This window comes from Mirounga angustirostris, unplaced genomic scaffold (genome assembly GCF_029215605.1).
Source record: "Mirounga angustirostris isolate CCGP_5_RB_7025 unplaced genomic scaffold, mMirAng1.0.hap1 SCAF_8, whole genome shotgun sequence".
NCBI classification, from domain to species: Eukaryota; Metazoa; Chordata; class Mammalia; order Carnivora; family Phocidae; genus Mirounga; species Mirounga angustirostris.
Window position 1 is genome coordinate 65,426,755 of NW_026991716.1, and position 27,483 is coordinate 65,454,237.

General features: G+C 37.4%; 1 protein-coding gene across 1 annotated transcript in view; it reads right to left on the bottom strand.

Annotated features, from left to right (window-relative positions):
- IMPG1 (interphotoreceptor matrix proteoglycan 1) overlaps positions 1-27,483 on the bottom strand; it is a 166,161-nt gene that overhangs the window by 104,051 nt on the left and 34,627 nt on the right. The window lies entirely within an intron of this gene.

Here is a 27,483-nt window from a genome sequence, read left to right on the forward strand (position 1 = left end):
AGGTGCACTCTGGATGAGGAAGTGGAGTGTTTCTAGAAACCCAGGGGGGAAATGCAACAAAACAACCTTCCTGCCTATTAGTGGCAGCCCTAGGATTTCTGTATGGCGGGGCTCAGAGGGTGGCACAGTGAAAGTGAGTTGGGGCAAGAACATGTGTTAGAGTTGACTTTACAGAGCAAGTAGGATATTTTATGGAGGGAGGTGAGAGGAAAAATGAAGGGGAGTATGAAGAGATCAGGTTGGCAGAGGATTTCACTCCTTGAGCCATTTCATCCTGCTGGCACTGCTGTATCTGTTAGGGTTAGGTCTAGACTTCATTTTTAACTCTCTGGACCTTTCATAACAATAACTTACATCATTGAACATTTCTTTACTTTGAATTTTTTCATGTGTGTTATACTATTTCACAAAAACTCTGCTATATTCATGAAATAGGTATTTTTCTCGGTTTACCACATGGTAGGGTACTGAGATTTGGAGGTGTCAGAGCCTGTTAACAGTGGTCAGATCTTGATTCCTCCTCTCCCACTCCACCTCTTTCCTTTTGTCTGTCTTCCATTTAAGAAAACAACAACTGATGAACAGTTGGGACCACTCACTATGGCCCCTTGAGACCCTAAGCATGTGGCTTACTGAGACTTATATTCCCACTTTACTAAAGAAGGGCCTCAAACTCTAATCTTCTGGCACAGACAAGGGAATCAAGCAGAAATCTAAGTAGGGTAGCTGTGGAGCAACTCAAATCTTGCCACAAAGCATAAAAGTCCCTCCTTCATTACGGGGGTGGACCGAGTCCTATAGGAATACCTATTCTCTGGCATTTTGAGGAGTCTTAGAATACTCTGTCAGTCTTGGACAGTGATAAATTCTTAGGACTCTCCAGGAAGAAAGGGAGCATATGGATTAATTTGCCCATCCAGCTACACATCAAACCAATAAATCATAATCTCTGAATGGAATGCAGCATCAGCAACTTTTGAAGGTCCCTAGGTGATTCCAATATGCATGCAGGCTTGGGAAACCACTGTTTTATGGATCTGTAAGGGCACTTCAGGTAAAGAGTAAAGACAACCCATCTCAAAATGGCTTAAACAAAAAGGAAGTTATCACATGGAAAGGAAAGCTAACAGTAAGGAATGCCTGGTGAAAACAGAACTCTAACTCTGCCTTTCTGCCATTCTCTCATTTCCTTTTTCAGTCCCCTCATGTGGTGACTTTATCTGTAGGCTGGCTTCCACCAAATTAAACTTGCTTGCCCTTGTTCATTTTGAAAAATAACCTTTCCCTAAAGTATGGCTGACTTATGTCATGTGTCTGGACCAATACCAGTTGCTAAGGAATACACCAATGCTGCTGGTTTGAGTTGAATGATTACAGAGCAGGGGACTAGAATTACCCTGAGTGGTTCATTCTAACTGTGGAGGTGGTCAATTTTCCCTGAGTTAGGCTGGCTGCATGGCAGACTGAAAGGTGCGCACTGAACAATGGCAAGTGCAAGAAGGGGATAGGAGCTGAGTGTACAGCCATTAGTGCCCACTGCAGCTAGTAAAATGGGAATTTTAGTTTAGGAATGTTAATTTTTAATAACCTTTCAAACACTCACAGATTTCAGTGTAAGTCATAGAAGAAGTTTTTGTAACATTTCAATTGCCACTAAGAATGGAAGAAAAAATGTGCATCACTAAATAATTCTAGGCCTATCCAGTATGGTAAGCACAGACCATACTTTGGGAAACTGTGCTCCTCATACAACCCGCACTTTTCCATTCTTCTCACAGTGCCTATTGCAATGCTGGTCCTGCTCTCTACTTTGTCACCCCCCACAATATTCTGCCCTTTGGGGTTGGTCCTGTTCTTACTTTTTTTATATTACGGTCTAATAGAACTCTCTGAATAACTTGCTTTGGGAATAGTATTTACTCCACCCTGGCTCTGGGAAGAGTGTCCCTGTCTTGGCATTGTTCCTTTAGATTTTCCTGGATCTTTAACACTTTGCTCTTTTCCAGGCTTGCTCACATAGATCTACTTGATCTGGGCCTTTGGACTTCATTCTACCGTGATAGGAATTGAAGGAGGTGAAAAAATTACAGATTTGCTCCATGTCCCAGAATCCCATGAGCTCTGACCTGTTCTCTTTTTCCTACTAGGATCAATCTTCCCTATTCTCCACATGTCAAGTACGCATAACTGGTGGTCAACAATGAGGGTGAATTAGGGTGAAGTGAGATTTGGTTTGCTTGGGATATCCTGGTTTATTGCAGCTATCCCTTCATTCTCAAAGGTATCCCTGTTTGGAAAATGAATTATATGGTCACTGAATTTTTAATATCTCCTTGCTGAGGTAGATCCATGGCAAATATTCTACAAATGTTGTCTGCCTCATCTAGGAAGCACCTCGTTCCATTTCTGAAATCTCTATCTAGTAATTCTTTCTTTGAGATGAAAATTATTTTCTAGTAGCTTCCACACATTAGTCCTATTTCTGCCCTCTGGAATAGCAAAGACCAAGTTCACAGTTCCTCCTATTTTCCCTATGTTAGGCATTTCTCTACTTTAGGTTAACCATCTTCCATCTTTCTCTGGTGTCCTTTTTCACATGAGTATCAGACACCTCAGCTTGTGTTCCTCTAAATTACACAGAGACAACCACAGGGGATTGCCTGTGATGATACTAATCACTCGGTCATGTTTCAGAATCTTCTGCCTGCATCTTGACTCCAAGTCATCACTAGAAAAGAAGTAGGCAAAGTCTTTGAGAACAGGGACTAAAGGTTACCGGGGTCCAAAAATATTTATAGAACAAGCCACACTTATGCTTACAAAGTCTGTCTTTCCCAAGTATTTCAAATCAAATCCCCAAATTTAAAGAATTGAAACATGGAATGTTACAGATTTCAATGAGGTAAAAAGAGCTAATATTTGTTGGAGCTAATGAAAGCACTCTTTGGTAAAGCAGTTAGATCACATTAGATACTGTCCTCCATGCTGCATAAATAGTAATGTTGAAATTGAACTGAGCTTTGATTCTCTGGATGCATTTTTATGTGTTTGATATTTTTCCTTTATATAAGGATTTAGAAAGAGTAGGTAAAAGTTTAATGAGAATGAATTGATAGTGGAATGACCTGCTATTAAAGGGACTATATTTAATAGAAGATTAGAAAATCTTTTGAGGCAGAAAATACTTGACAAAACATGAGTATAACCTGTATGATGATGAATTGGCTGCCATCAACAACTATTTCTGGGTGAAGTTCAAAGTTACAAAGAGAAAGAAGGGCAAAGTGATTTCAGAAAAAAACAAACAAAAAAACCCTGTATCTTTTCCAGAGTACAAGAATATTAGAAAAATTTAGTTAATTATAGTATGCAATTGGAAAAAAATAAATGCAATTGTACTATATTATATTGTAGATTAATCACCAGGAAAACAATCCTAAGCCAATAGTTTTGGGAAATAGGCATATCATTGAACAAGGAAAAGAGAAAAATGGAAATTAATACATTTGCATATTCAGAACTTCTAAATATAGATAAGGGAGAGCTAATATTCATTGCTTACTTTCTAAATTTAAATATGTTCATTATTTGCGAAAGAAAAATGTAGTAGCATCCGAAATCATATGTTGCTCAACTAGTCAAAATGTTTTTGTTTTATTTTTTAAGATTTTTTATTTATTTGAGAGAGAGAGAATGAGAGACAGAGAGCACAAGAGGGAAGAGGGTCAGAGGGAGAAGCAGACCCCCCACTGAGCGGGGAGCCCGATGCAGGACTCGATCCTGGGACTCCAGGATCATGATCTGAGCTGAAGGCAGTTGCTTAACCAACTGAACCACCCAGGCGCCCACTAGTCAAAATGTTTTAATAGCACTAGTGGTGCCCAGGGCCCTGGCTCTGTGACTCACCAGCTATAAAACTTGGAAGTACCTGACCTGACTGTGCTTGAGTTACCCCCCTGTAAAATGGTGAATGATAGCGCCTCTCTTACAGGGTTTCTGTGATATTAGTAAATGAGTTACCACTTGGGCAGCACTTAAAACACTGCTGCATACAGGGTAAGTGCTCAGTAAAAACTCCTTTATCCAACTGTCCATGCATTTCCCTTCCTGGTATCACTCTTCCTTCTTTTTTTTTTTTTTTTTTTTAAAGATTTTATTTATTTATTTGAGACAGAGAATGAGAGAGACAGAGAGCACATGAGAGGGGGGAGGGTCAGAGGGAGAAGCAGACTCCCTGCCGAGCAGGGAGCCCGACGCGGGACTCGATCCAGGAACTCCAGGATCATGACCTGAGCCGAAGGCAGTCGCTTAACCAACTGAGCCACCCAGGCGCCCTTACTCTTCCTTCTTTATGTGCTCTTTCACGACACTTCTTAGTCCTAAGACAAGACTATGCGTGTCCCCGAAGTCTTCCTGTGCTTCCATGCTTTAGTGCTCATCTTGTGCTTGTCTGTGCCTTCTTACTAGATGCCTGTTCTTTTCCTTCTTCCTTCATGGGCCAGTTTCTAAGCTTTCTTTCCTTCTCTACTAAGCTTTCTCAGACCCCACACTCAGAATTCATTCATTGCTCCCTGGTGTTGCTTTAGTGTGGCTCAGATCTCTACTGATTTACTGATATACCAGTGTTCATTAAATGTCTACTATGTTCCAGCCCAGGATGGCATATGGTGGTAAATTAGATGAACCAATGTCATGGAATTTGTGTTGTTGTGCTTGCTTGAAGAGTGATTTGTTGTAAATATGTTTTCCCTTTTAGGCTGAAAATACCTTTGTATTTGCAAACCTAGACTTTTAGACTTCAAAAACCTGAGTATTGTGATCTTGTCCTCTCCCTAATCACCTTGGTGCTTACCTAGTACAGGGTTCGGACAGGACACATATGCAGTACATATTTCATCAAGTGAATTCATGAAAAATTCATGTGGAACTAGTAATGAGTCTTTTATAATATATGTATGAATTAGATTCATTAAAGAAACCCATTATGCCATAAAAATTAGTTTCCTATGTCCTGTCCACCTATATTATTGCAACCTCCTTTTTAAATTTCTTCTCTCTGCTATAGGGTCTAATATCAGAGACTATGGACATAGTCATCTTATTAAAGATAATATCCCAAGTGAGAAGACAAAAAATTCCTTTGTGAATGAAAACCAAAAGAACAGAAAGGAGATGGGTATGCATAAAGTATATTTTAGTAAAGTCAGCATTCCTAGATACTTTCAACTTATCCAAGAGTAAATAAATAAATAATAAATGGAACCAATTAAAATCATGGATATCAATGGGAAAGAATATTAATATTGCCTAGCTCTTTAGGATGACAAGTCCTCAATTCCCTTGCCCCTCAATTATTGTAATTGAGATAAAACCATAGCCATGTTAAATTCAGCCCTCTTCCTACTCCTCACTTGCACCCTTGTAGTTGAACATGGATGGAGAAAAACAACCATTTGGACTCACTTTCAATGTATAATCCTTAACTAGTATCACACTAAGTTTCCTTGGTCCATTGACCATTGAGTTTCTCACTCACCGGGAGCACTACATACAACTTTTCTCAGATTTCCTGCACTTCTTGCCAATTCTCTTCCAGCTGATGACCTTGTTCCACATTTTATTAAGAATAAGAGGAGCAAGAAGAGAACTTTATCAGTGTTCAGCACTGCATCTGCTCACTGACTGCATCTGTGTTTATATACTCTACTTTCCCTCCTGTGACTACTTGATGAGCATTCCGCTCCTATTCAAGGCCAATTCCTTTACTTATGCCCTGGATCCCACCTTTTTTCTTTTTCTTTCTTTTCTTTCTTTCTTTCTTTCTTTCTTTCTTTCTTTCTTTCTTTCTTTCTTTCTTTCTTTCTTTCTTCCTTCCTTCCTTCCTTCCTTCCTTCCTTCCTTCCTTCCTTCCTTCCTTCCTTCCTTCCTTCCTTCTTTCTTTCTTTCTTTCTTTCTTTCTTTCTTTCTTTCTTTCTTTCTTTCTTTCTTTCTTTCTTTCTTTCTTTCTTTCCTTTCTTTCTTTCTTTCTTTCTTTCTTTCTTTCTTTTCTTTCTTTCTTTCTTTCTTTCTTTCTTTCTTTCTCTCTCTCTCTTTTTCTTTCTTTTCTTTCTCTTTCTTTCTTCTTTTTTTTTAACTCTTGAATACATTCTTCCAGAAACTCTTCTGTCATTGCCTACATCATTATTTCCCCTCTTTATGTTGGATTATTCCTAGCAGCCTACAGACATGCTATTACTTTTCCCTTTCTTTAAAGGATTCTCTTGTAACACTTCCCCTCCAGCTATTGACCCATTTTTTCCATTCACACAGCAAAACTCTTTGAAAGATCTGCCTTTACCACTTTTCCTAAAACAAAGCAAGATCCTATATGGGTGAGGATTCCTCTGATACCACACGTAAAGCTATCAACATTCCCCCCCCCCCCCCCTTTATTCTCTTCTCTTTTTTCCTTCATTCTTTTTTTATTTTGGGGTTTGCAATGTGCTCATAGAGCCTGGTATATTCAACATGCTGATGTGTCACTTCACCAGAAGGTGTCACTATGTAACACATAATATATACTGAAAACTGTTGGAAAATAAACTATTATCACTTTGAGTTTGGAATTGTACATGTTGAGTACTGACATTTGTTGATGGGGGTGATTTTTCAGCAAAACAGATCATTTGAGGAAGGGCAGAGACAGCCATGGTGGAATAGACTCCCAACAGGCTGGGAGGTTCTCATGAAAGTTGTGGCAGAAAATATTTAGGTGAGCAGGAAAGAATACAACTTGTCCATGGGCAGAGCACCTTCCAGCAGGCGAAGAAAAGTGGTCGACACTGAAGATTTAAATTGGAGAGGGTCTTTTTTTTTTTCTTTAGCCACTCTACCCTGGAGCTAACCCAAATCCTGAAACCCACTATAGCTATGACAAGTTTGGAAATTTCCATATATATAGAAAAGGAAATTAATTTAACAACCACTGAATTCAAATACTAAATTAAAACATGACTCTATCCTAAGGAAAAGTCAAATCTGTCCAAGGGTAGCATGGCAAAAGCCTCTGAAATACTGGGACTTTGAATCTTCATTTATTGTTTTAAAATTAGATTGCCTAAGCATATCTACTAGCTAATGTGAAGGCTAGCCTTTTAGTCCAAAGTATCTTTTCCACCCTAGGTTCTAGACTGGTGGCCATGTGGCCTTGATGTTGACTGGCATCCTGGAAGCCGTGATAGTCCACATCATCTCCCTGTCCTGTCAATTGTTTTCCTTCCTATACCAAAGTTGGCCTCCAGTTGTAGGCTGCTTATGAAGTTTCCATTTCATGGCTCAGCTTTGCCCATGAATCAGTCTCTTTCTTGGTTATATATTCAAGTGGATCCTTACCATCCTGTTTGGACCACTCCTCACTAAACTCTCTTCTAGAGAGATATTTTCCAGCCATCTAGCCCTGCAGCCTCACAATATAGGATTACTGTACACATACTGTGACAATAAAACAGACAACAGGAAAAGGAGGAATGGAGCTTTTATGGCAGCATTGTTATGAAAGCAACAGTCACTGGTACAAGCACTTAGAGAACCCATTATGTTTCCTAAGGGAAAAGGCCTGCGATGCCTTAATGAATGAATTAACGGAAGTAGAGAGAAAAGTTACTGGAATTCCTATAGAACAAAAATCTCCATTTGAAGAACAAAATTCCACAGAGAGAAAGTAGATAACATTTCAGGATCAAATCAATGACTGGAAATTTTTAAAAATAATAATTTAATCTTGTATAAACTTCCTGACCTTACCAAAAATGAGTGAGGGGTTGTGGCCTTTATGCAAATGCTCCACTTCTTTCTGGTCAATTTTATCACTGTCCACCCCCTACCTTAGTAGAAATGCTCAATTACACACCTGAGAAATTTTTCCAAAGAGCAAGGACAACTAAATGTACATTGTGCTTAACATACCTGGCTATGCCTCAAAACTTATGCAGATATATTGAATAGCTTGTTTAATATTTTTCCAGAAAATTGCATGGATTTTAAGCATACTGTTTTCTACATGATCAAGGGAGAAACACAGGAGCTTCTACACCTTGCTTTCTCACTTCTCTTCCTATATGTGTTCCCATTAAATTTCTACAGTGCCACCCCTAGTGAAAATGTGTTGGAATAAATGATAGAGAAGATAATCATGGAAATGTCCAGTGATTTTCTTTAATGAAATATGAAGTGAATAAACTCTTTGTATAGCCAGCATACAGACTGATTGTCAATGATGCATGAGTTTCTCTCTCTGAAGCTTTTGAAACTTGGATGCCATTGCAGCCTTCCTTACCTCCCAAACACACTTGTTCAGCAACATCTCACTCTATGAGAATGACAATTAGTGGTCCCTTGTCTCAATGAATTAGAGCAGTTGCATTATCTTTTTCTCATTGCAAAATCAGGTTTAGCCATTATACTTAACATGTCAGAACAAAAAGGGCTAAAACCTTGGAAAAACTATTATAAGAAATAAAGGTTGCTAATTCCTATTTTCTTTTTTTTATTTTTAAAAGATTTTATTTATTTATTTGAGAGAAAGAGAGGGGGATAACATGAGCAGGGGGCGGGTAGGGGCACAGGGAGATGGGAGAAGCAGACTCCCCGCTGAGCAGGGAGCCCAACATAGGGCTCAATCCCAGGACCCTGAGATCATGACCTGAGCCGAAGACAGATGCTTAACTAACTGAGCCACCTAGGCACCCTAATTTCTATTTTCTAGTCTCTCTTTGTATACGTAAGTATTGAGCCCCTCTTCCACCGCATTGCACTGAAAAAACAAAAACAAAAAAACCTAAACCTATGGGTGAGGTACTGACCTCACCTGAGAAATTTTGTTGAGGTGCAAAATTGCACTTCTTGTTGAGGGCACATGCAGCTTGGTGAGTGGGCAGGAACAGAAGTTGAGGACAGAAGTAAGCAAGAGAGAAGGGGTTGTCTCTTTTGTGTCCAGAGGGGGGTGACCTCTGAACAGGTGGCATCATGAGCTTTTCAGGTCTGGTGTCAGGAGTATAGAGGCAGGGGTCCAGCAGGGCCGTGTCCTCAACTATATTTGGAACAGAAATGCGTGCTAATTCATCCACCCCTTCTTGGGGAGAGAGAGGAGGGCATATGGAGAAGGGGAGGAGTGTCAAAGCTGACTGACCTCTCTGTCCTGGGAGAGGAGAGAAACACACTGAAGTACTTGCCATAGGGTGGTGTGAAGGTCTCACATGGCTGCCTTCGTCTAACACGTGGCATCACCTCATAATGGACCCTGGCTGAGGTCCATGCACAGCCACTGCCAGTTCCAGGGCACTGTTCCTGCTATAACTCCAGAACCACAGGAATGCTCTTGACTCTCAAGTGTTCTCGAGGTACATGGTGTGGGGTCACAGATTGTGGGAAACTACAGGATAAATACATTGCCTCTGCATGGAGTGCTAAATTTACTTGAGAATTTTAGCAGGAAAGTTGAAAATGTTAAGGATTGTAAATGAATTTCATGTGAATACATAAGCAAAATTAGCAAAATCCTTTCTCCCCAAATAAGCCATTCTTGAAAGTTTGAAAAGTAGGATATTTCTATAAAAGCTGTGGTTAACTGTAAAGTATATTACTTTGAAAAAATGGTGAGTGGAGCTGGTTCAGTGTTGAGGTCAGGTAAACAGGATGTGAAACTGAGGTGAGAACAGTTATGTTCAAGTTGCTCACCAGCCTAGCTGGGGCTTATTTTTAGGAGCTAAAAAGAAACCCGTGTTTTCTCTAGCAACTGGATTTTTAGTCCCCCTCAAATCATTCTGGGTAGGTAGCTACCATCTCCATTTGCAAGTGGGACCATTAAGTTGCTTTTAATCATCTCATCCTTACATTAACTTAAATCCTATTAACTTTTTTCCTTTCTTCTGCTTCCCAATTTTTAACATATCATGGATACTTTTTTGGCACCAACTCCATAGGTTTCAGAACTCCTTTCAGAGTTTAAATAAACACACAGGTTATGGGTAAGAGAATCCAAATGGAAGATTACCAGTCAATCTGATATGTGGATGACCAGTTGCAAATGTACCTCACAAATGTATGGGACATTACAGTTTAGAGCATTTTTTGAGCGTAGCTTGACACAAATGTTGAATGGCATGAAAACAAATGGTTATGCTTGAACAGTACCAGGTAATTCATAAGCCAGAGGCAGTCCATGATGAGTCCATGATCTGCTTGGAAGTGGGTGAAGAAGACGAGTGGCAGGAATTCATAGAGATCTACCAAGAGCTTATAGAAAAAAATTTCCCAAAATTCAGGAAAAGGAAACTTTAGAAGCTGGGGGTGCACTAAGAAAATATCATGGTATAAGAATGTGGATTTGTTTATGGGACACATTAAATGAAATGTGCCAAACACCCACTTTCCTTCTGGTTCCAGCAGTGCTGGGTTGCTGGACAATGGAACCTCTCTCTCTGTGATTCCAGGGGTGCTACATAGTTGGAACATAGTTCGCTCATTAGATTCTTATGATGCCTAAAGAACTCATATCAGAATTAGCTCTAATTTAGCTCAGCATCTCTATTTTCTAAATCTTATTGCTGCTTGTGATTCTGATATTGCAAACCATGAAAGACACCACTCCTCATTTTTAGTGCTTTCATGCAAACCTGATCTTGGAGTATGTGGGAATTCTGAGTAGAAAAGAATTGCATGTATAGCATTGGTGCATATATTTCCACACACAAGAATATTTTAACTACTAAAGAAGAATAGAATTGGAGCAGATTAAACAGAAATAGCTGTAAATCTCTGCCTATTAACTTTCTAATGCACAAGGATCTATCACAGTTCATGTAGAGAAGAAAGGTGAACTTCATTTTGAATACCTGTGGGGCTGAAGTTATAGTAAGATAGTCCTGCCTTTCTGAGTCACTTGCTGAACTTGGGCAGATAATCTCTCTATGTGTCATATTTCTAACCTAAAAAGGGTATAACAGTAATTCCAACACCATAGTTTTGGATTAAGGCTTGCATTTTATAGTTTTGTTTTGTTTTGAAGACTAAATGACAAAATGTCAAGAGTTTTGCAGAAGGCCTGGAACATTGTTAACTATTATTATGATCTGGTACCATTTTATTCTGAGCTTTAAGGCTAGGAACAAGATAGGAATAGATTCACCTGACTTAGCAAATAAAATATCAGACACCCAGGCAAATTTGAATTTCAGATAAACAACTAATAATTTTTTTAGTGTAAATATGTACCATGTAATATTTGGAAGACATTAAATGCAAATGGACAAAAATGCTCCTGTTAAAAGACAGAGATTGTCATACTGCATTAAAAAAAAATCCCACTATATGCTGTTTTCAGAGACACATCTAAATGGAAAGATATAGAGAAGTTGAAATTAAAAGGATGGAAAAAAGTTATAATTTGCAAACACTAACCAAAGGAAAGTTGGTGTAGCTATATTAATATCAAATGAAGTCAGAGCTATGCTGGTAAATGTTTAATAACCAGCTCTTGGGGGTAGATGAGAAGATTTGATTTGTAGCATTCACCAATTTCCATGTGTTAATATTCCCCTATGGCTGATTTCAAGCCACTGATTGACATTACCAAACACTAACTTGTGAAGAGATATATGCAATTGGCTCCTGTAAGTTAGTATGAGTCAGTTCCAGCACACCAGTGGATAAAGTTTCTTATTTGCCAGAAGGTATTACAATGAAGATAGTAATATCATAATGATAAAATTTTAAAAGCCATCAGAAAGAGGTAACAAGTTATAATTTTATGTACTTAATGTTACAACTTCAAAATATATAAAGGAAAAGTTGACAGAATAATAATGAAAATTATTGAAAGTTAATGAAATCAATAATAATAGGTGGATTTTAAGAATCTTTCTTGGTAATTGATAGAAAAAGTAGATAAACTCAGAAAGACTATAGAAGATTGAAAACATGATTAAACTTGACCTAACAGTCATATGTGGAACATTATAAAATAAAAATATTAAGTATTATAAAATATGTTATATATTTATAATATAAAATATCCCTTCTTTTCAAGCACAGGGAGAACATAAACAAATATTGACTATATATTGAAATATAATGCATGTACATTACGTTCTCAGATCAATAGGGAAGTAAACTAAAAATCAGTTTTAAAAAACAACTGGGAAATCTCCATATATTTGGAAACTAAAAAAAAAAAAAAATCCTTATAAAAAAACTCATACATCAATGGAGAAATAATGTTGCATATTTTATCACTTGATAAAAATACTACATAATAAACTTGTGGGGTATGGCAACATTAGTATTTGAAAGGCAAATTTATCTCATGAGAATGTTTACTTTAGAAAAAGAAAAAAGCTAAATATTAGTGAGCTAAACATCCATCTCAAGAAGTTAGCAAAAGAAAACAAAATAAACTCAAAGAAAATACAAAAAACCAAAGAGATAAGAGCAGAGATTAAGAAAATCTAAAAGAGGGGCGCCTGGGTGGCTCAGTTGGTTAAGCAACTGCTTTCGGCTCAGGTCATGATCCTGGAGTCTCGGGATCGAGTCCCGCATCGGGCTCCCTACTTGGCGGGGAGTCTGCTTCTCCCTCTGATCCTCCCCCTCTCATGCTTTCTGTCTCCCATTCTCTCTCAGATAAATAAATAAAATCTTTAAAAAAAAAAATCTAAAAGATAATAGCATAGGGTGCCTGGGTGGCTCAGTCATTAAGCGTCTGCCTTCAACTCAGGTCATGATCCCAGGGTCCTGGGATTGAGCCCCACATAGGACTCCCTGCTCGGCAGGAAGCCTGCTTCTCCCTCTCCCACTCCCCCTGCTTGTGTTCCCTCTCTCGCTGTGTCTCTCTCTGTCAAATAAATAAAATCTTAAAAAAAAAAAAAGATAATAGAATAAAGAGAAGAAAAAAATATAAAAGCTCCCAATTTTTCCTTTGAAAATACTAATAAAAAACAAAAACCCAAGATTAATCAAGTAAGGAAAAGACACAATCCTGTCAGGATTGAAAAAGGAGGACATCATTACATTTTCTATAGACATGAAAAACATAACAAGAAGATATTACTGGGTTCCTGGGTGGCTCAGTTGGCTAAGCAACTGCCTTCAGCTCAGGTCATGATCCTGGAGTCCCTGGCTCGAGTCCCGCATCGGGCTCCCTGCTCGGCAGAGAGTGTTTCTCCCTCTGACCCTCCTCCCTCTCATGTGCGCTTTCTCATTCTCTCTCTCTCAAATAAATAAATAACATCTTTAAAAAAAAAAAGAAGATATTATGAATAATGTTTTGCCGATAATTTGAAACTTTATATAAAATGGATAAATTTCTGGAAATATACAAGGTACCAAATATAAAATAACGAATAAAACTAATATAAAAAGAGATAGGAAACCTAATTATTATTATAACCTTTAAAGAAGTTGAGTCAGTAATCAAATATTTTTCCATAAATATCATTCTCTAGCTTTACCAGTGAGTTCTATCAAGCATTAAAAAAGACCAACTTCACTTTTTTTTTTTTTAAAGATTTTATTTATTTATTTGATAGAGAGAGAGAGACAGCAAAAGAGGGAACACAAGCAGGGGGAGTGGGAGAGGGAGAAGCAGGCCTCCTGCTGAGCAGGGAGCCAGATATGGGACTCGATTCCAGGACCCTGGGATCATGACCTGAGCCGAAGGCAGATGCCCAGGCAGATGCCCAACTTCATTTTCATACAAAGTCTTACAAAACTTGCAAAGGAAACTATGAGATAAAAAATAGTCCAATCTTGCTTATGAATAAATACTCTGAAATAAAATATTAGCGAATGGAATCTAGTAGTGTGTAAAAAAAGGTTATGATCAAGTTGGATTTATCTCAGGAATGTAGCATTGGTTTAATATTTGAAAACCGATTAAGGTAATGTATTACATTAATGAATTAAAAGAGAAAAACCAGCTAGTAATCTGAATAGATATAGAAGAAATACACAATAAATTTCTATATTTATTAATGATTAAAACTTAGGAATAGAAAGGAACTTTTAAAAAAAAACCTCATATAGAGCATTTACACAAACAAAACAAATGCAAAAATGTAAAACAAACATCATACCTAATGGCAAAGCATGAAAGCATTCCTTTTAAGATTAATAACAAGGTAAGGATGTGTGCAATCACCATTTGTCTTTAATATACTGGATGGCCCATCATGGATAGTAAGAAAATATAAGAAAATAAAAGATACAAAGACACAAAAAAGAAAAACTCAAATTTTCTTTGTTCATGAATGAAAAATTTTTAATTAAGTTAAAAAATTCTTATCTCCAAAGAATTGCTAGTGAATTTTCAGAATTAAGATTGTTCAGCAAAGCTAAGGGATATAAAACCAATTATTTTTCTACCTAGAAAATGTAATAAGAATGCCATTTACATGATCACAATTAATATAAAGTAGCTAGGAATAAATCCAAGATATGTAAGCCCTTGAAAAAAGTAATCATGCAACTTTATTGTAAGGTCCTAATAAAAGGAGAGATACTCCATGCTCTTGGATAGGAAGACTTAACATTACAAAGGTATCAATTCTCTCTGTATTGATCTTAGATTCAACACAATTTCAGTCTCCTTAATAAAGTGTTTTGTAGAACTTGGTAAGCTAATGTTAGAATCTTATTGAAGAGTGGAGGGTCAAGAATAGCTTAGACACTCCTGTAGAAAGTGACCAAAGCCAGGGAAACATGGTTATATCAAGATTATAAGTTTGTAATAATTAAAGCAATGTGGTATTGGCTCAGGGATAATAAAACGGACAAAAACTATGTTCATGACAGGAGGGACATCACAGAGCAGAGAGAAAAGCAGAAACTATCCAGCGAATGGTGCTAAAACAATTGATTATCCATATTAAAAAAAAAAGACATTGCCTTCTACTCTTTATCTCACACGGGCATACACATGCACAATCAATTTTAGTGGCCTAAATATGAAAGGCAAAACTTTACAACTTGTATAAGACAATATGGTGGAATATTTTCATGACTTTAAACTAAGGAAGGTTTTTTTTTTGTTTTTTTTTTTTTAATTTATTTGAGACAGAGAGCATGAGAGGGAGGAGGGTCAGAGGGAGAAGCAGACTCCCTGCCGAGCAGGGAGCCCGACGCGGGACTCGATCCCGGGACTCCAGGATCATGACCTGAGCCAAAGGCAGTCGCTTAACCAACTGAGCCACCCAGGCGCCCAGGAAGGTTTTTTTTTAAGAAGGACAGAAAATCCTCACAAACCATGAAGTTAAAAGGATGACAAATTCAACTATGTTAAAATAAAGAATGTCTGCTCATCAGAGGTTACCATTAAAAAAGCAAGAAGACAAGCTACAAACTGGAAAAAGGTATCTGAAAGGTACATAACTGCAGACGGACTAATATTCACAACTTTTAAAGAACTGCTCTACATCGGTAAGAAAAGACATACATCCCAATAAAAAAATGGGCAAAATTCTTTAAACATTTTCTAGAAAAGGAAAATTATATGAAAAGATACTGAACCTCATTAATAATGAAGGAAATACAAAATAAAACCACAATGAGATATGATTTCACTACCACACCCCGCCCTCAAAAAAAAAGTCAGGCAATACCAATATGAAGTGTGTTTGAGGATTTGGAACGAAAGAAATTCTCACTCAAAATGGCACGAACACTTAGGAAAACAATTTGGTGTCACCTGGTAAAATTGAAAGCACGCATACCTCACGACACAACAATCTCTCTCCTACTTAGAAGAGAGACAGAGAGGGGTGCCTGGGTGGCTCAGTAAATTAAGCATCTGCCCTTTGGCTCAGGTGGTCCTGGGATTGAGCCCCACGTTGAGCTTCTCCCTCTCCCTTTGCTTGCTGCTCCCCCTGCTTGTGCTCTCTCTCTCTGTCAAATAAATCAATAAAATCTTGAAAAAAAAAGAAGAGAGAACCAGATTCCTAGACTCTGGAGAGACTCCTGCCTACTGTGCACACCAGGGGACACATACAAAAGTGTTACAGCAAAGTCCATGGACAGAATAATGACTACAGGTGGTGTATCCACACTGGGCAACAGTGTCTTAGATGCCTCTCCTGCTCCATCTCAGACCCTCTTAGCCTCACCACTCTCTCAGACCAGCTCTTCAGCTCTTCATAAGCTCTGACCCACTGTAGGAGACACAGCCCACAGCTCTTGGCCTCATAGCTGTTTCATGGTGTCTTTTTCCTTTTGCCCCAGAGTTTTCTGTTGCTGCTGCGGTGTGAGAAGCATCAGGACCCACCCACTGTCCATAAATGTGCACATATCTAGCGTGCAGGAAACTGCAGAGAAGTTAATGTTCTTTGAGGCAAACTTTTGAGATCTCTTATCAATTCTTTTCCATTTACCACCAGGCTCCCACCCTGAAAAAGCACTCCCTAATGAAGAGTAACAGGTAAGCTTTTGTCTCAGGGTCTGCTAAATGCAACAATGTGGATGAATCTCAAAAACATAATGTTGAGCCAAAGAATTAAGTCTTAGGAGAGAACACATACAGCATGATATTATTTATATAAAAATCACAAACAAAACCGAGACATATTATTTAGAGAATACACCTATAACTGGAAACACTAATGACAGGCAATGATGTGATTAACACAAAATTCATGACCATGGCTGCCTTTGGCACAGAGCAAAGAAAAGGGCAGAGACCCTGGCAGAGCAGACAGGGAACTTCTAAGATACCATCAATAGTTTATTATTTACTCTGGGAGATGAGCAATTTATTATTATTCTCTAAATACCACAGATAGGTTTTGTACACTCCTGATGTGTATTTCCCAAGTAAGGAGATCTACAGAAGCAATGCTTCTAGCCCACGGCAGGACTCAAGCAGTCTCTACGAGTGCGGCTGGAAAGGAAGGTGGAGGCCAGATCATGAGGACCCTCGAATGAAATTATTGGACTTGATTCTGAAGGCATGGAGGGGGCTTTGGAAGTTCTGTTCTTTACTGTTCCCCCCTCCCCCAAGCAGTGAATGTGGTAAACAATGAATAACAAAGCTAGTTCAAGCTCAAGAAATAGGAGACAGTTCTGAGGTTAAGTATTGACAGGATTTGCCACTGACTGACTAGGTCTCATGGGTTTAGGAAATGGAGAAGTCAAAGGTCAGAACCTGAGAGAGGAAACAGTTATGCATTGTCCCAGCCAATGAGGATGAAGAGGCCGAAGCTGGGTTAAAGAAGTACTGTGTGCTGAAGTTGTTAATGCTGTGGTGTGCTGAATGAGGCAGGCTCGCAGGGGCTCTGGGCACCTAAAAGCTGCTTGTGCCCAGTCATGTTAGATGTCATGTTGGTAGATTGAAATCAACTGTGGTAGGAGTGTTTACAGTATGGATACTGACAAACACTATGAAGAAGAATTTTTACCCCTTGAAGAGACCGTTGCTAAACATTCATTAGCATACCATTTGATAGGATCTGGTGACAATTTGGATATGAAGAGGAGATTCTTACATGATACCAAAATTCCTGACTTTAGAGATAGAAGATGACAGCCTTCTGAAATGGACAGAAGCAGAGTGAATCATGCCAGAAAAGGGAGTGGGTGCTGATGATATAACTGAGAACAAGATGGACATGGTCCCTGCCCTCATGAAGCATTTAATCGATTTTTAACAGTGTGCATTAGAATGCTCGGTGTAGCTTTTTAAAAATACATATTCCTGTAACCTATCCATGCCCTAATTTTGTAGAATGGTTAAAAAAAAAAGAAACAAGATAATGGAGGGAGCAATTACACAAACCACTCTATCAACCCTATTAAATAATGAGACCACTCCCTCCAAACTACAAATATATTTACGATAAAATGTTTACTAAAGAAAGGAAGATTAAAACAAACTCCCTGGTGGCTCATAATAGAATGAACCGTATATCACATCTTTCCAGAAGGGCAATAAATCATGCTTCTCAAACCTGGCTGCAAATAGATTGCCTGAATAGCTTTAACAATTATTCTAGCTTGGGTCCCACCCAGACAAATTAAATCAGAATCTTCAAAGCTGGAGCCCCAGCTCTGGTGTTTTTACCAATGTTGACAAATGTTGCATTAAATTTTTTAGGCCAGGAAAATGAAATCAATGGAAAAGGAGACTGGCAGAGTAAAGTTGCAGGCGAATTGTTTGTAAATGGAGTTAAAGTCATAGGTAGATAGAAATAACATTAGCAAAAATATGAAATATTTTTATTCTCTCTGAAACAACAGAACATGAGAAGAGTTTGGATATAGATTGAGAGAAAGTTTGAAGTAGAAAAAAAGAGATGTCAAATGAAATCAGATGACTTCAATCTTTTCAGTATGTAGGAGGAAGTGGTACCAGAAATGGAAGTCATCATAGTCCTCTTAGTATCTACCATTTATCGAGCAATTTTATAATAGATGCCTCACAAAGAGCTTCATAAACATTATTTCACTTATCTTCATCACACCATATGGGGAAGACACTGATACTATTATTCCCAATTTATAGATAAGAAACCATAAGTTGGAGATACATATGAGATTGAGCAATTTGCCAAGGTCACATAACTAGTGACAGAGTGTTCTGTACAACTGTGTTCTGTGTTGAATGCGGTCCTGTGAAAGCCTTAAATCCTTCCTCTTAACGGCGCCATTATGTGAATGAGGAAGAATCAGGCTGCTGGCTTGAGGAGAGAGAGAAGGTTTGGAAATTGGACTAGGGGATTAAGTCAGGGAATCAGAGACGACTAGGACTGTGGAATAGCTTGGAGGGCCCAACTAAGGTTATGGTGCATGAATTTGTTTCATGTAAGCACTTTATTTTGGATTCTCTAATAACACTTGGCAGCTCAGAAATGAGAGTGGAAAAAGTGAAAGCTAAGTTTACCCAGAGTGAGATTAACCACGCAAATGGGGCAGAAGGTCAAGGAGTAAGGTTTATATTGTACTATCAAGACGAGTGTTGAGAAAGGCCAGGGAGTGGCCTCCAGCACCTAGGATTAATGTGTAGGACACTGAGGCCTAGATGGGCTGTACAAGTGGAGAAACTGGGAGAGGCTGAGGGACTGGGATGTTTCAATGAGACTAAAACTCAGATTCCATAAAAGGAAAAAAGAGAAATTATTAGAAAGGGATATTTCAGAATTGTTGATCTCTAGAGTCTGAAAATATTGCAAACCTGGTGGTTAAATTTCAGGGTTTTGATGGGGAAGTACGTTTGGTTTCAGAAGAGACTTTCTGAATGTGTCAAATCACATCCATTAGGCCAAGTTCTGCCTTTAAATACATAACATAATCGTAAATAAGCCACTTACTGCTAAACTTAGACTTTAATGGTGGGCATTTAAAAGGATACCATGAACAAATGACTCTATTTCATTAAGGAGTTCAAAATGTCACACTTTTTTTCTTAATGAGTAATATAACTCCTAAAATTATGCCTTCATTTTTAGGGTAGAGCTGAATGATATGGCCTATGATCTCTCCTGTGTTCAGTCATGCAGATAGTCATGCAACAGAAATGGCCCAGAACCAGCAATCATCTGGTGTTAGCAGAGGAAAGTTGGCTTTTGAATTAATAGTAAAAGCCATATTAATTTCACTCATCATATTATATTAGACTGATTAATAGACTAAGCAGGTGTAAAATAGGGCTGGATACAGCTCACATCCCAGTTTTGGTTCTAATCTTCTCATCCCAAATGATTTTAGGAGTGTTACGTAGTATTCTCTGCCCTGGGTTCCTGAACAGAAATGAGCAGATTGTCTACCAGCCACTGAAATCTTAAGAAGATTAATTAAAATGTGCTTGAGTTTTTATAAAAAAATAAGATATTTAAGCTAAAGGATTGTTAATATGATTGCTACCTACAAAGTGTTTTGATCAGGTCTGAACTGACTACAATGGGTTGGTAATAGTGCCCTTGGGTTTCATAGTTGGGCTTAATTAAATGTAACTTTTGTTTCTTCATAAATGAAGCAGGGACCTTAAGACAGACAAATTAGCCCTACATATGTTATTTCTATATGAAGTTAAAGTATTTCTGAAGTGGAAACTTCTCATTAGTTTCAAGATCCTGAATTTTCTCCACAAAATTTCTTTTGGTGGTTTCCTTTAATCCTTCCCCTTGGGGAGCAATTATGAAAATAGATGCTGGTTGCAGTGAGTGAGGGGACTAAAGACGGCTGAATGAAGAAAACCAAGTTGGAATGAATTAAGATGACTTTACAGAGGCAACTAGAAAGACATTGTTGCCTCAAATGACTGAATGTCAATGGGGGAACATTTATCTTCTGAGTACAACCATATGCTTAGAAGCATTTATCACTGTTCTGTAGCTCCTTCTTATTCTTCCCACATTCACTGTGGCCAGAAGAGATGTAGAGCAGTGAGAGTACATGCTCAGTAAATAATTATAGCGATGCATGCTGTAGTTCACACTTGACAGTGGCATTTCCATATATGAATTACCATGGCTATGCCAGTCAACCATATCAACTCCTTGTAGGATAAGCTTTGGCATGCCGATTGCCTTGGTCCAGAGCACCTTTCTTCCTTATTAAAATGGTTCCATCAGACTTGGTGCTCTTGATTTGTGAGGCTGAAATCCCAGTGACACTGTCTCTTGCTCTCAGACAGTGATCTCACACCCAATGGTTGCTAAAAACTGTCCACTTTGGAAGGCTAAAATTCACATGGTAGTCAGAGACTTTCCTTCCTTTCAACAAGCTGCTTTGTGGTATTCCAAAGACTGGTATAACCAATTCCCTCCCACAACTGTGTGAAGTGTCTTTCATACCCTGAAGTAAGAAGAAGCAGTGTGGAGGGAGACCTCAGTTACTCTGCAGTCAGATACTTCACAATATAGCAATGATGTCAGAACCTTTACTGTGGTCATTACCAAATACATGCTGAATTATCATAATATAAACCTGGAGACCATTGTAAAAAAACACAAAAAACCTTTGTTGCCTTAGATGGATTATTTTAAAACAGCATAAAATCTGCTGTGAACATGACTGTGGTAACAAAGGTATATAGGATCTGAATTTCCAGAGATGATTAGCATGCAAATACAGTGGATATTTAAGGTGGCTGCCCACTCACGACTGATAGAATGTGGCCAAGAAAGCAGGTCATGTCAGCGCTGCCAAATGAGTTCACACATGTAATAGTCCTTTAAGTGTGATCATCGATATAGGTAGAGAGGGGCCACAAGGCAGAAACTGCTTTTTATTTTTAAAGTATTTAATCTAACAGATGGTTTCAGGTTTGTTGCCAGAGTTTGCTCAGTTGAACACAAAGCGTCTTTAATTTACACAGCTTCGATTATAAGGCCATCTTCTCAGATATAATTGAACAGAAAGTCTGCCTTGAACCTTTTGAATTACACTGTTCTGAGACTATAGCAGAGATGAACAAAGTACAGGAGCTGCAAAGTTAATGTGACTGTCATTGGGCAGCTATCTCAGGTCTAAAAATGAATCCATGTTTTCTGTTAATGGAGCCACAGTGAGGGAAAATACCTTCCTGGGTAATTTCATGAAAGGAGAACATATCCCAGTAGTAAAGGCTTAGCAAGAAGTAGAGTGTTTTCAAATGCAAATTTTCTGACATTTTTCAGCTACAAAAATAATTACCATACCTTGGTGACTTTAACTTAGTTAAAGGTTTCATTTAGTATATAACCAACTGTAATGCCAAAGGCACATACTCTGATAAACATTATTTCCATTTTAGGACTTGCCAAGGGTAGATTTTTTCTCTTCTCTTTCTCCACACATTGGAATGTCATAAGCAATTAGATGAAATTATTTATGGGAAATGAAAAGGTAAAAGCATAAAGCAGTGCTGTGCACATCAGAAGCAACTGGCATCTCCACTATGAATATGGTATCTTAATGAAGTGATTGTTCTTCAAAATTATCAAACTGTCCTGTTGTGTAAACAGCTTTATTTAATAAATGTTTTGAAACCAAAACCGTTTCATTTTTATGTATCAATGGGAAAACTACATTAAGAATTGCAAAGCTTAAAAGAAAACTTTTAAAGTATTGGCATATATTTGAGTCTCTTAGTATTCTGTGTCTAGCACAGTATTGGGTAGCCGGTAAACACTCTGTGGAATTGAATTGGGAAAAGTCACCTTAAGGCATAGGAAAACTTTTGAGAAGCAATTCGGCAAATGTGAATCAAATACTATAAAACTGTTTATGCTGCTTTGACCCAATAATTTTACTTTAGTGAACTTATGCTAAGAATCTTAAATACTAAGAAAGGCTATACATAAGGATGTTTATTGCAATGTTATTCATAATAACAATATAATTAGGAACAACTATTTCTCTTTTGTTGAGTATTATGAAAGCAAATCATGACATATCCACTGAAAGGAACATTATGCAGCCAAAAGTGATACTTGTCAAAATGCAATGTAGAACATTCATCTAATGTAACAGAAGTGCAAAAAGCCTGATACAAAATTGTGTGGTAGAACTGCATTCATGTAAAAATTAAATAAGCATACATAGAAAAAAGACAGAGGGAACATATGAAGGTGCTAGCATAGATTGTGTTTGGACGGAAGTGTAATTTTTTTCATATCTTTTAAATAATCTATAATTTCTAAAAAAGAAACTCTTGAATTTGTACACTCAGTTGTTATACTTAACAGCTGGTTGTATTAAATTGAACTCTTCTCACTCCCCAAACTGTTTTTTATGTAAATACACTCATGATGGTTAATTAGTCACAAACGGGAAACCAGTCTGGCTGAAGTACATAAACTCTAATTAATGTAGACCTCAGTAATTGGAGATTAACAGAAGTTCGCAGATCTGAGATTCTTACAGAATAAAAATTCCTTGACAAGTAAAATATTAGGATGTTTTATTACGCAGTCAATCCTACTTTGTTTTGTCAAAATTGGCATATAACAAATTATAGTTTTTGGTGAGGTTGTTTAATTTAACTTTCTGTAAGTGATTATTCTATTTGTAATTGTAAAGGTTGATATATAATGTATGAAAATAGCAAAAATATTTAAATAAGTTAACACAATTATTTAAACAACAACAACAACAAACCCAAAGCTGATTTGCCTGGTCAAGTATATGAAATAGACAGTATGTTTGCTCCAGCAGATTAAGCTCAAAATACACGGGAATCCCATGATTTGTTTCTAATTAAAATGTTTTTATAAACATAAACATTTATATATAATTGACATTGAAAGGCAAGGTAAGTAAGCTTTTGCTTCACCCACTATCACGAATATGTTGGAAAACATAAAAGGAATTTTTATATAATCTTTTCTAGATGTTTTTTTCTCCCTCTAAATGCAACCACTAAAAAGTTATTAAAGGCGGAATCAGTTATTTTGGGACTTAAAAATGCAACAACTCTTTGTTTTATTTACTCTGGACATTTTCAAACCAATACTTCAATTAAAATGTTAATTGTCTGAAGCTATGTCATCCTTATGGAAGAACCAAACATTATTGGTTTCAAATGTCTTAAAAAGCCTGAATATGTTATAATGACTGGGTTTATTCTTAAACAAAAAAACAAACAAACAAAAAAAATAAAGCTTTCTTCAACAGGTTTTAAAAAAATAACATTATTTTTCTTAAATATGCCTAATTAGTTGCTTGCTTTAATTTTATTTGAAGATTTGCCATAAGAAAATTCACTGCCTCATTCTTTTTTTTTTTTTTTTAAAGATTTTATTTATTTATCTGAGAGAGAGAATGGGAGACAGAGAGCATGAGAGGGGAAGGGTCAGAGGGAGAAGCAGACCCCCCGCCGAGCAGGGAGCCTGATGCGGGACTCGATCCAGGGACTCCAGGATCATGACCTGAGCCGAAGGCAGTCGTTTAACCAACTGAGCCACCCAGGTGCCCCCTCATTCTTTTATCATACATCTTTTGAGTTTGTCATCATGAACTCTGAAGACAAAGCCCATTTGCTATTTTTTAAGGAAAAGCAACTCATGATTTAACTATGAGAAAGTAAGAAATACATTTTTTGTCTGATCATAAATAGCTTAAAACACTAGCTTCAAAGAATATTAGCTTCAATTTTTAGATTTTGTCAATTTTAAGAGATAAATGGAATGGTTTCATGGATCACTATTGTTATTGATATTAGTAATATGAATTTGTATTCGATGTTTTATAAAAGCAAAAAGGATGCATTCATCTCTATTTTGTTAACATAAATTGCACTTAAAATTATGTAGCGAATAAATATTCAATCAAGTGAAAATCATTTCTGACAATCATTCAATCAATTAATCAATATAATTCAGGGCCTACCATATACTATCCCTCTGAGACACAGTGGTGACCTTGTTCATTTTGAATGTTCACTTCTGCAAATAGATTTTATAGATAAGCAAATTTTAAAAATAAACAAATATTTAAATAACTTACCTTTGATTCCTTGAACTTGGAGAAAAATCCAAAAAACAAAAACAGCCCTTCTAGTTTCCAAATACATTCTGGCTTTTGTGCATTGGTAATTCTGATAACAATCACAGAACAGTTCCAAATCTCATTTAAAAAAATAAAATGACAGAAATATGAAAAATAATTAAATATTGATGCCAGCCGAGTGAGAATAACCTTGGTTTACCTCTATAAGGGTGCTAATTTATGAAGAACATGAAGCAGTGTCTGTTTCTGGAATAATCTGCTTATCTTCCCCTCAGGTATAATCTCTGCTTAAGGGCCAGCTGGAGGAACCTTTATCTCATTAACCTTCTGGAGGAGCATCTGTCAGCCTAGCTCCAGGACCCTGAATGCCATTATAAACAATTGTCCACAGGCAGAAGAAATGCTTTTTTCTTATTCACCTGTTACAGTGACGTAGAGAGCCAGGGGAAGTCTTGCCAAATGCAGAAGGCTGACAGTTAGGGTCAAATGTTTTCCAAAATGACATGCTCAAGGAACATCCATTGAAAGAGCTTAATTGCTATCCCTGGAAAGTATGTAGTTTTTCACTACATGTCAGTCTCCAGAGACAGCAAAGCTGTCTCCATTCTCATAGAAATGCACTGCTTTATAAATAGCTTTCTTTCTGGCCATTACATGCAGATAACTTTTTTGGTTTAAGTTTGATTTTAATTTTTTAAAATCTGTTTTTCATACACCGAGTTTAAAAAGTTAAATGGTTTGTGAAAAGTAATGATGCTATTCCTCCATTCAAAGGAAACCACTTTTAAGTTTCTAAGCTAACTCTAGTATTTTCATTTGTACCTCTACATAGTATGCTTCTATTACTATTTTTTTGTTTTCACTTTTAGGCATTATCAAATAATAGATATTGACCGTATCTTTCCCTCTACACACGTATTCCCTGCTCTCCCTAAACACGTAATCATCCTTCTATCCACCTCAATATTATTGTATTTTCAGTTTATTGAATATTAAAGTTTACATTTCTGTGACTGTATACATGTTACATATAGCTGAGCCATGGAGTATACTATAAGTACTAACATGTATTGAGCTCTTAAGTTGTGATAGACACTGCTCTTAGACATTTCCATAGGTTATCCATATATTCCTTAATACAATGTTATGGGGTGCATACTATTATTAGGATCTGAAGCTAAGGTATATATGGCAGAGCCCGTATTTGAACCCAGAGCCTGGTTTCAGAACGTATACTTTAAATGCTACCCCCATGATGCTTTTTGCAATTGTCTCATATTTTTTCCCCTTAGATTTTACATACAAAACAATAAATTATCCCCAAATGTTACCCCAGATATGTGAATTTCCTCTTCTTATGGTTAAACACTTCAAATAGCCTGTCTTTCCCAGGACCTGTTCCTGCTAACCCCCTCCAGTCTGTTTTGTTTCTTTTCTTGCTCACAGTAGTCATCTGGGGATCCTCCTTCACAGTCAGGTTGGGGATAGCTTTTACCTCTCTGGTGTTGGGTTCTGAGTTTTCTGGATTCTATGTTGCCTTGTTTCTTAACCTAATCTCTTATTTTAACAGAGCATCTGCTCCAGTTTATTGCTGAAAGTGCACAGTATTTGAGATCTTATATGTTTAAAAGTGGCCTCCATCTATACTCATACTTGATTGATAGTTTGGCCAGTGTATAGATTTAATGTCTGTGTCCTCCTAAAATTCATATGTTGAAAACCAACCCCTAGTGTGATGGTATTTAGAGGTGGGGCATATGGTGAAGCCCTCATGAATGGGATTAGCTCCCTTATAAAAGGGGCACCAGAGAGTTCCTTTGCTCCTTCCATCATGTGAAGCACAGTGACAAGACCAGGTTATGAACCAGGAAGCAGGCTTTCATCAGACACTGTCTATGCCTGCATCTGGATCTTGGACTTCCAAACTCCATAACTAAGAAATAGATTTCTGTTGTTTATAAGCTACTCAGTCTTTGGTATTCTGTTATAGCAGCCCAAATGGACTAAAGACGACTAAATATAGAATTCTAGGTTGGAGGGGTGCCTGGGTGGCTCAGATGGTTAAGCGTCTGCCTTCGGCTCAGGCCATGATCCCGGGGTCCTGGGATCTAGTCCCGCATCGGGCTCCCTGCTGGGCGGGGAGCCTGCTTCTCTCCCTCTGCCTCTCTCTCTCTCTCTGACTTTCATGAATAAATTAAAAAAAAAATTAAAAAAAAAAAGAATTCTAGGTTGGAAATAACATTCACTTATTACTGAAGATATTAATCTATTGTCTTCTAGCTTCTTGTGCTACTAAAATCTGAAGTCCTTTTTGTTCTTGGTTCTTTGTATAGGATCTTTCTAGAAGATCTCTTTGAGAGAGACAGAGACAGAGAGAGACAGAGTGCAAGAGAGGGAGAGAGCACTTCTCTACTGCCAGTTTAAGATTTGTCCTTCTAGGTCTGCTACCATTCCATCTGTGTTTTAGGACTTTGCTTAAACCTACATGTTAAGCTTAATAAAATTTTTATAAAGTGAATACTCTAGGAATATCTGCTAAAAATATAGAATATTAATACCACCTTAGAAGGACCCATGGTCCCCCACTCACAAACACAAACCTTTCTTCTCCATTAAACATAGTCATTATTCTGATTTCTATGGTAATCACTTACTAGCTTTTCTTTATACTTTTACTACTCATCTACACATCTGTAGGCAGTTTTGCCTATCTTACCACTATTTATCCAAAAGATTATTTCCTCTACTGTTCTGAAGTTCTACCTTTGTCACAAATCAAGAATACATATGTTTGTGGGTTCTCTTTCCTATTTGTCTATTCTTGCGCCACACTATCTTAATTATTGTACCTTTTTATTATAGGTCTTCACATCTGCAGAACAAGTTTTCCCATTTTGTTTCTCTTCAAAATTATCTTGTTTACCTTTGGTGTTTTGAATTTTTATATACATTTCAGGGTCATATTGTCAAGTTCCACAAAAAAGTTTGCTCAGATTTGTAAATAGGTGGTGGGGATTAAGGAGTGCACTTGTGATG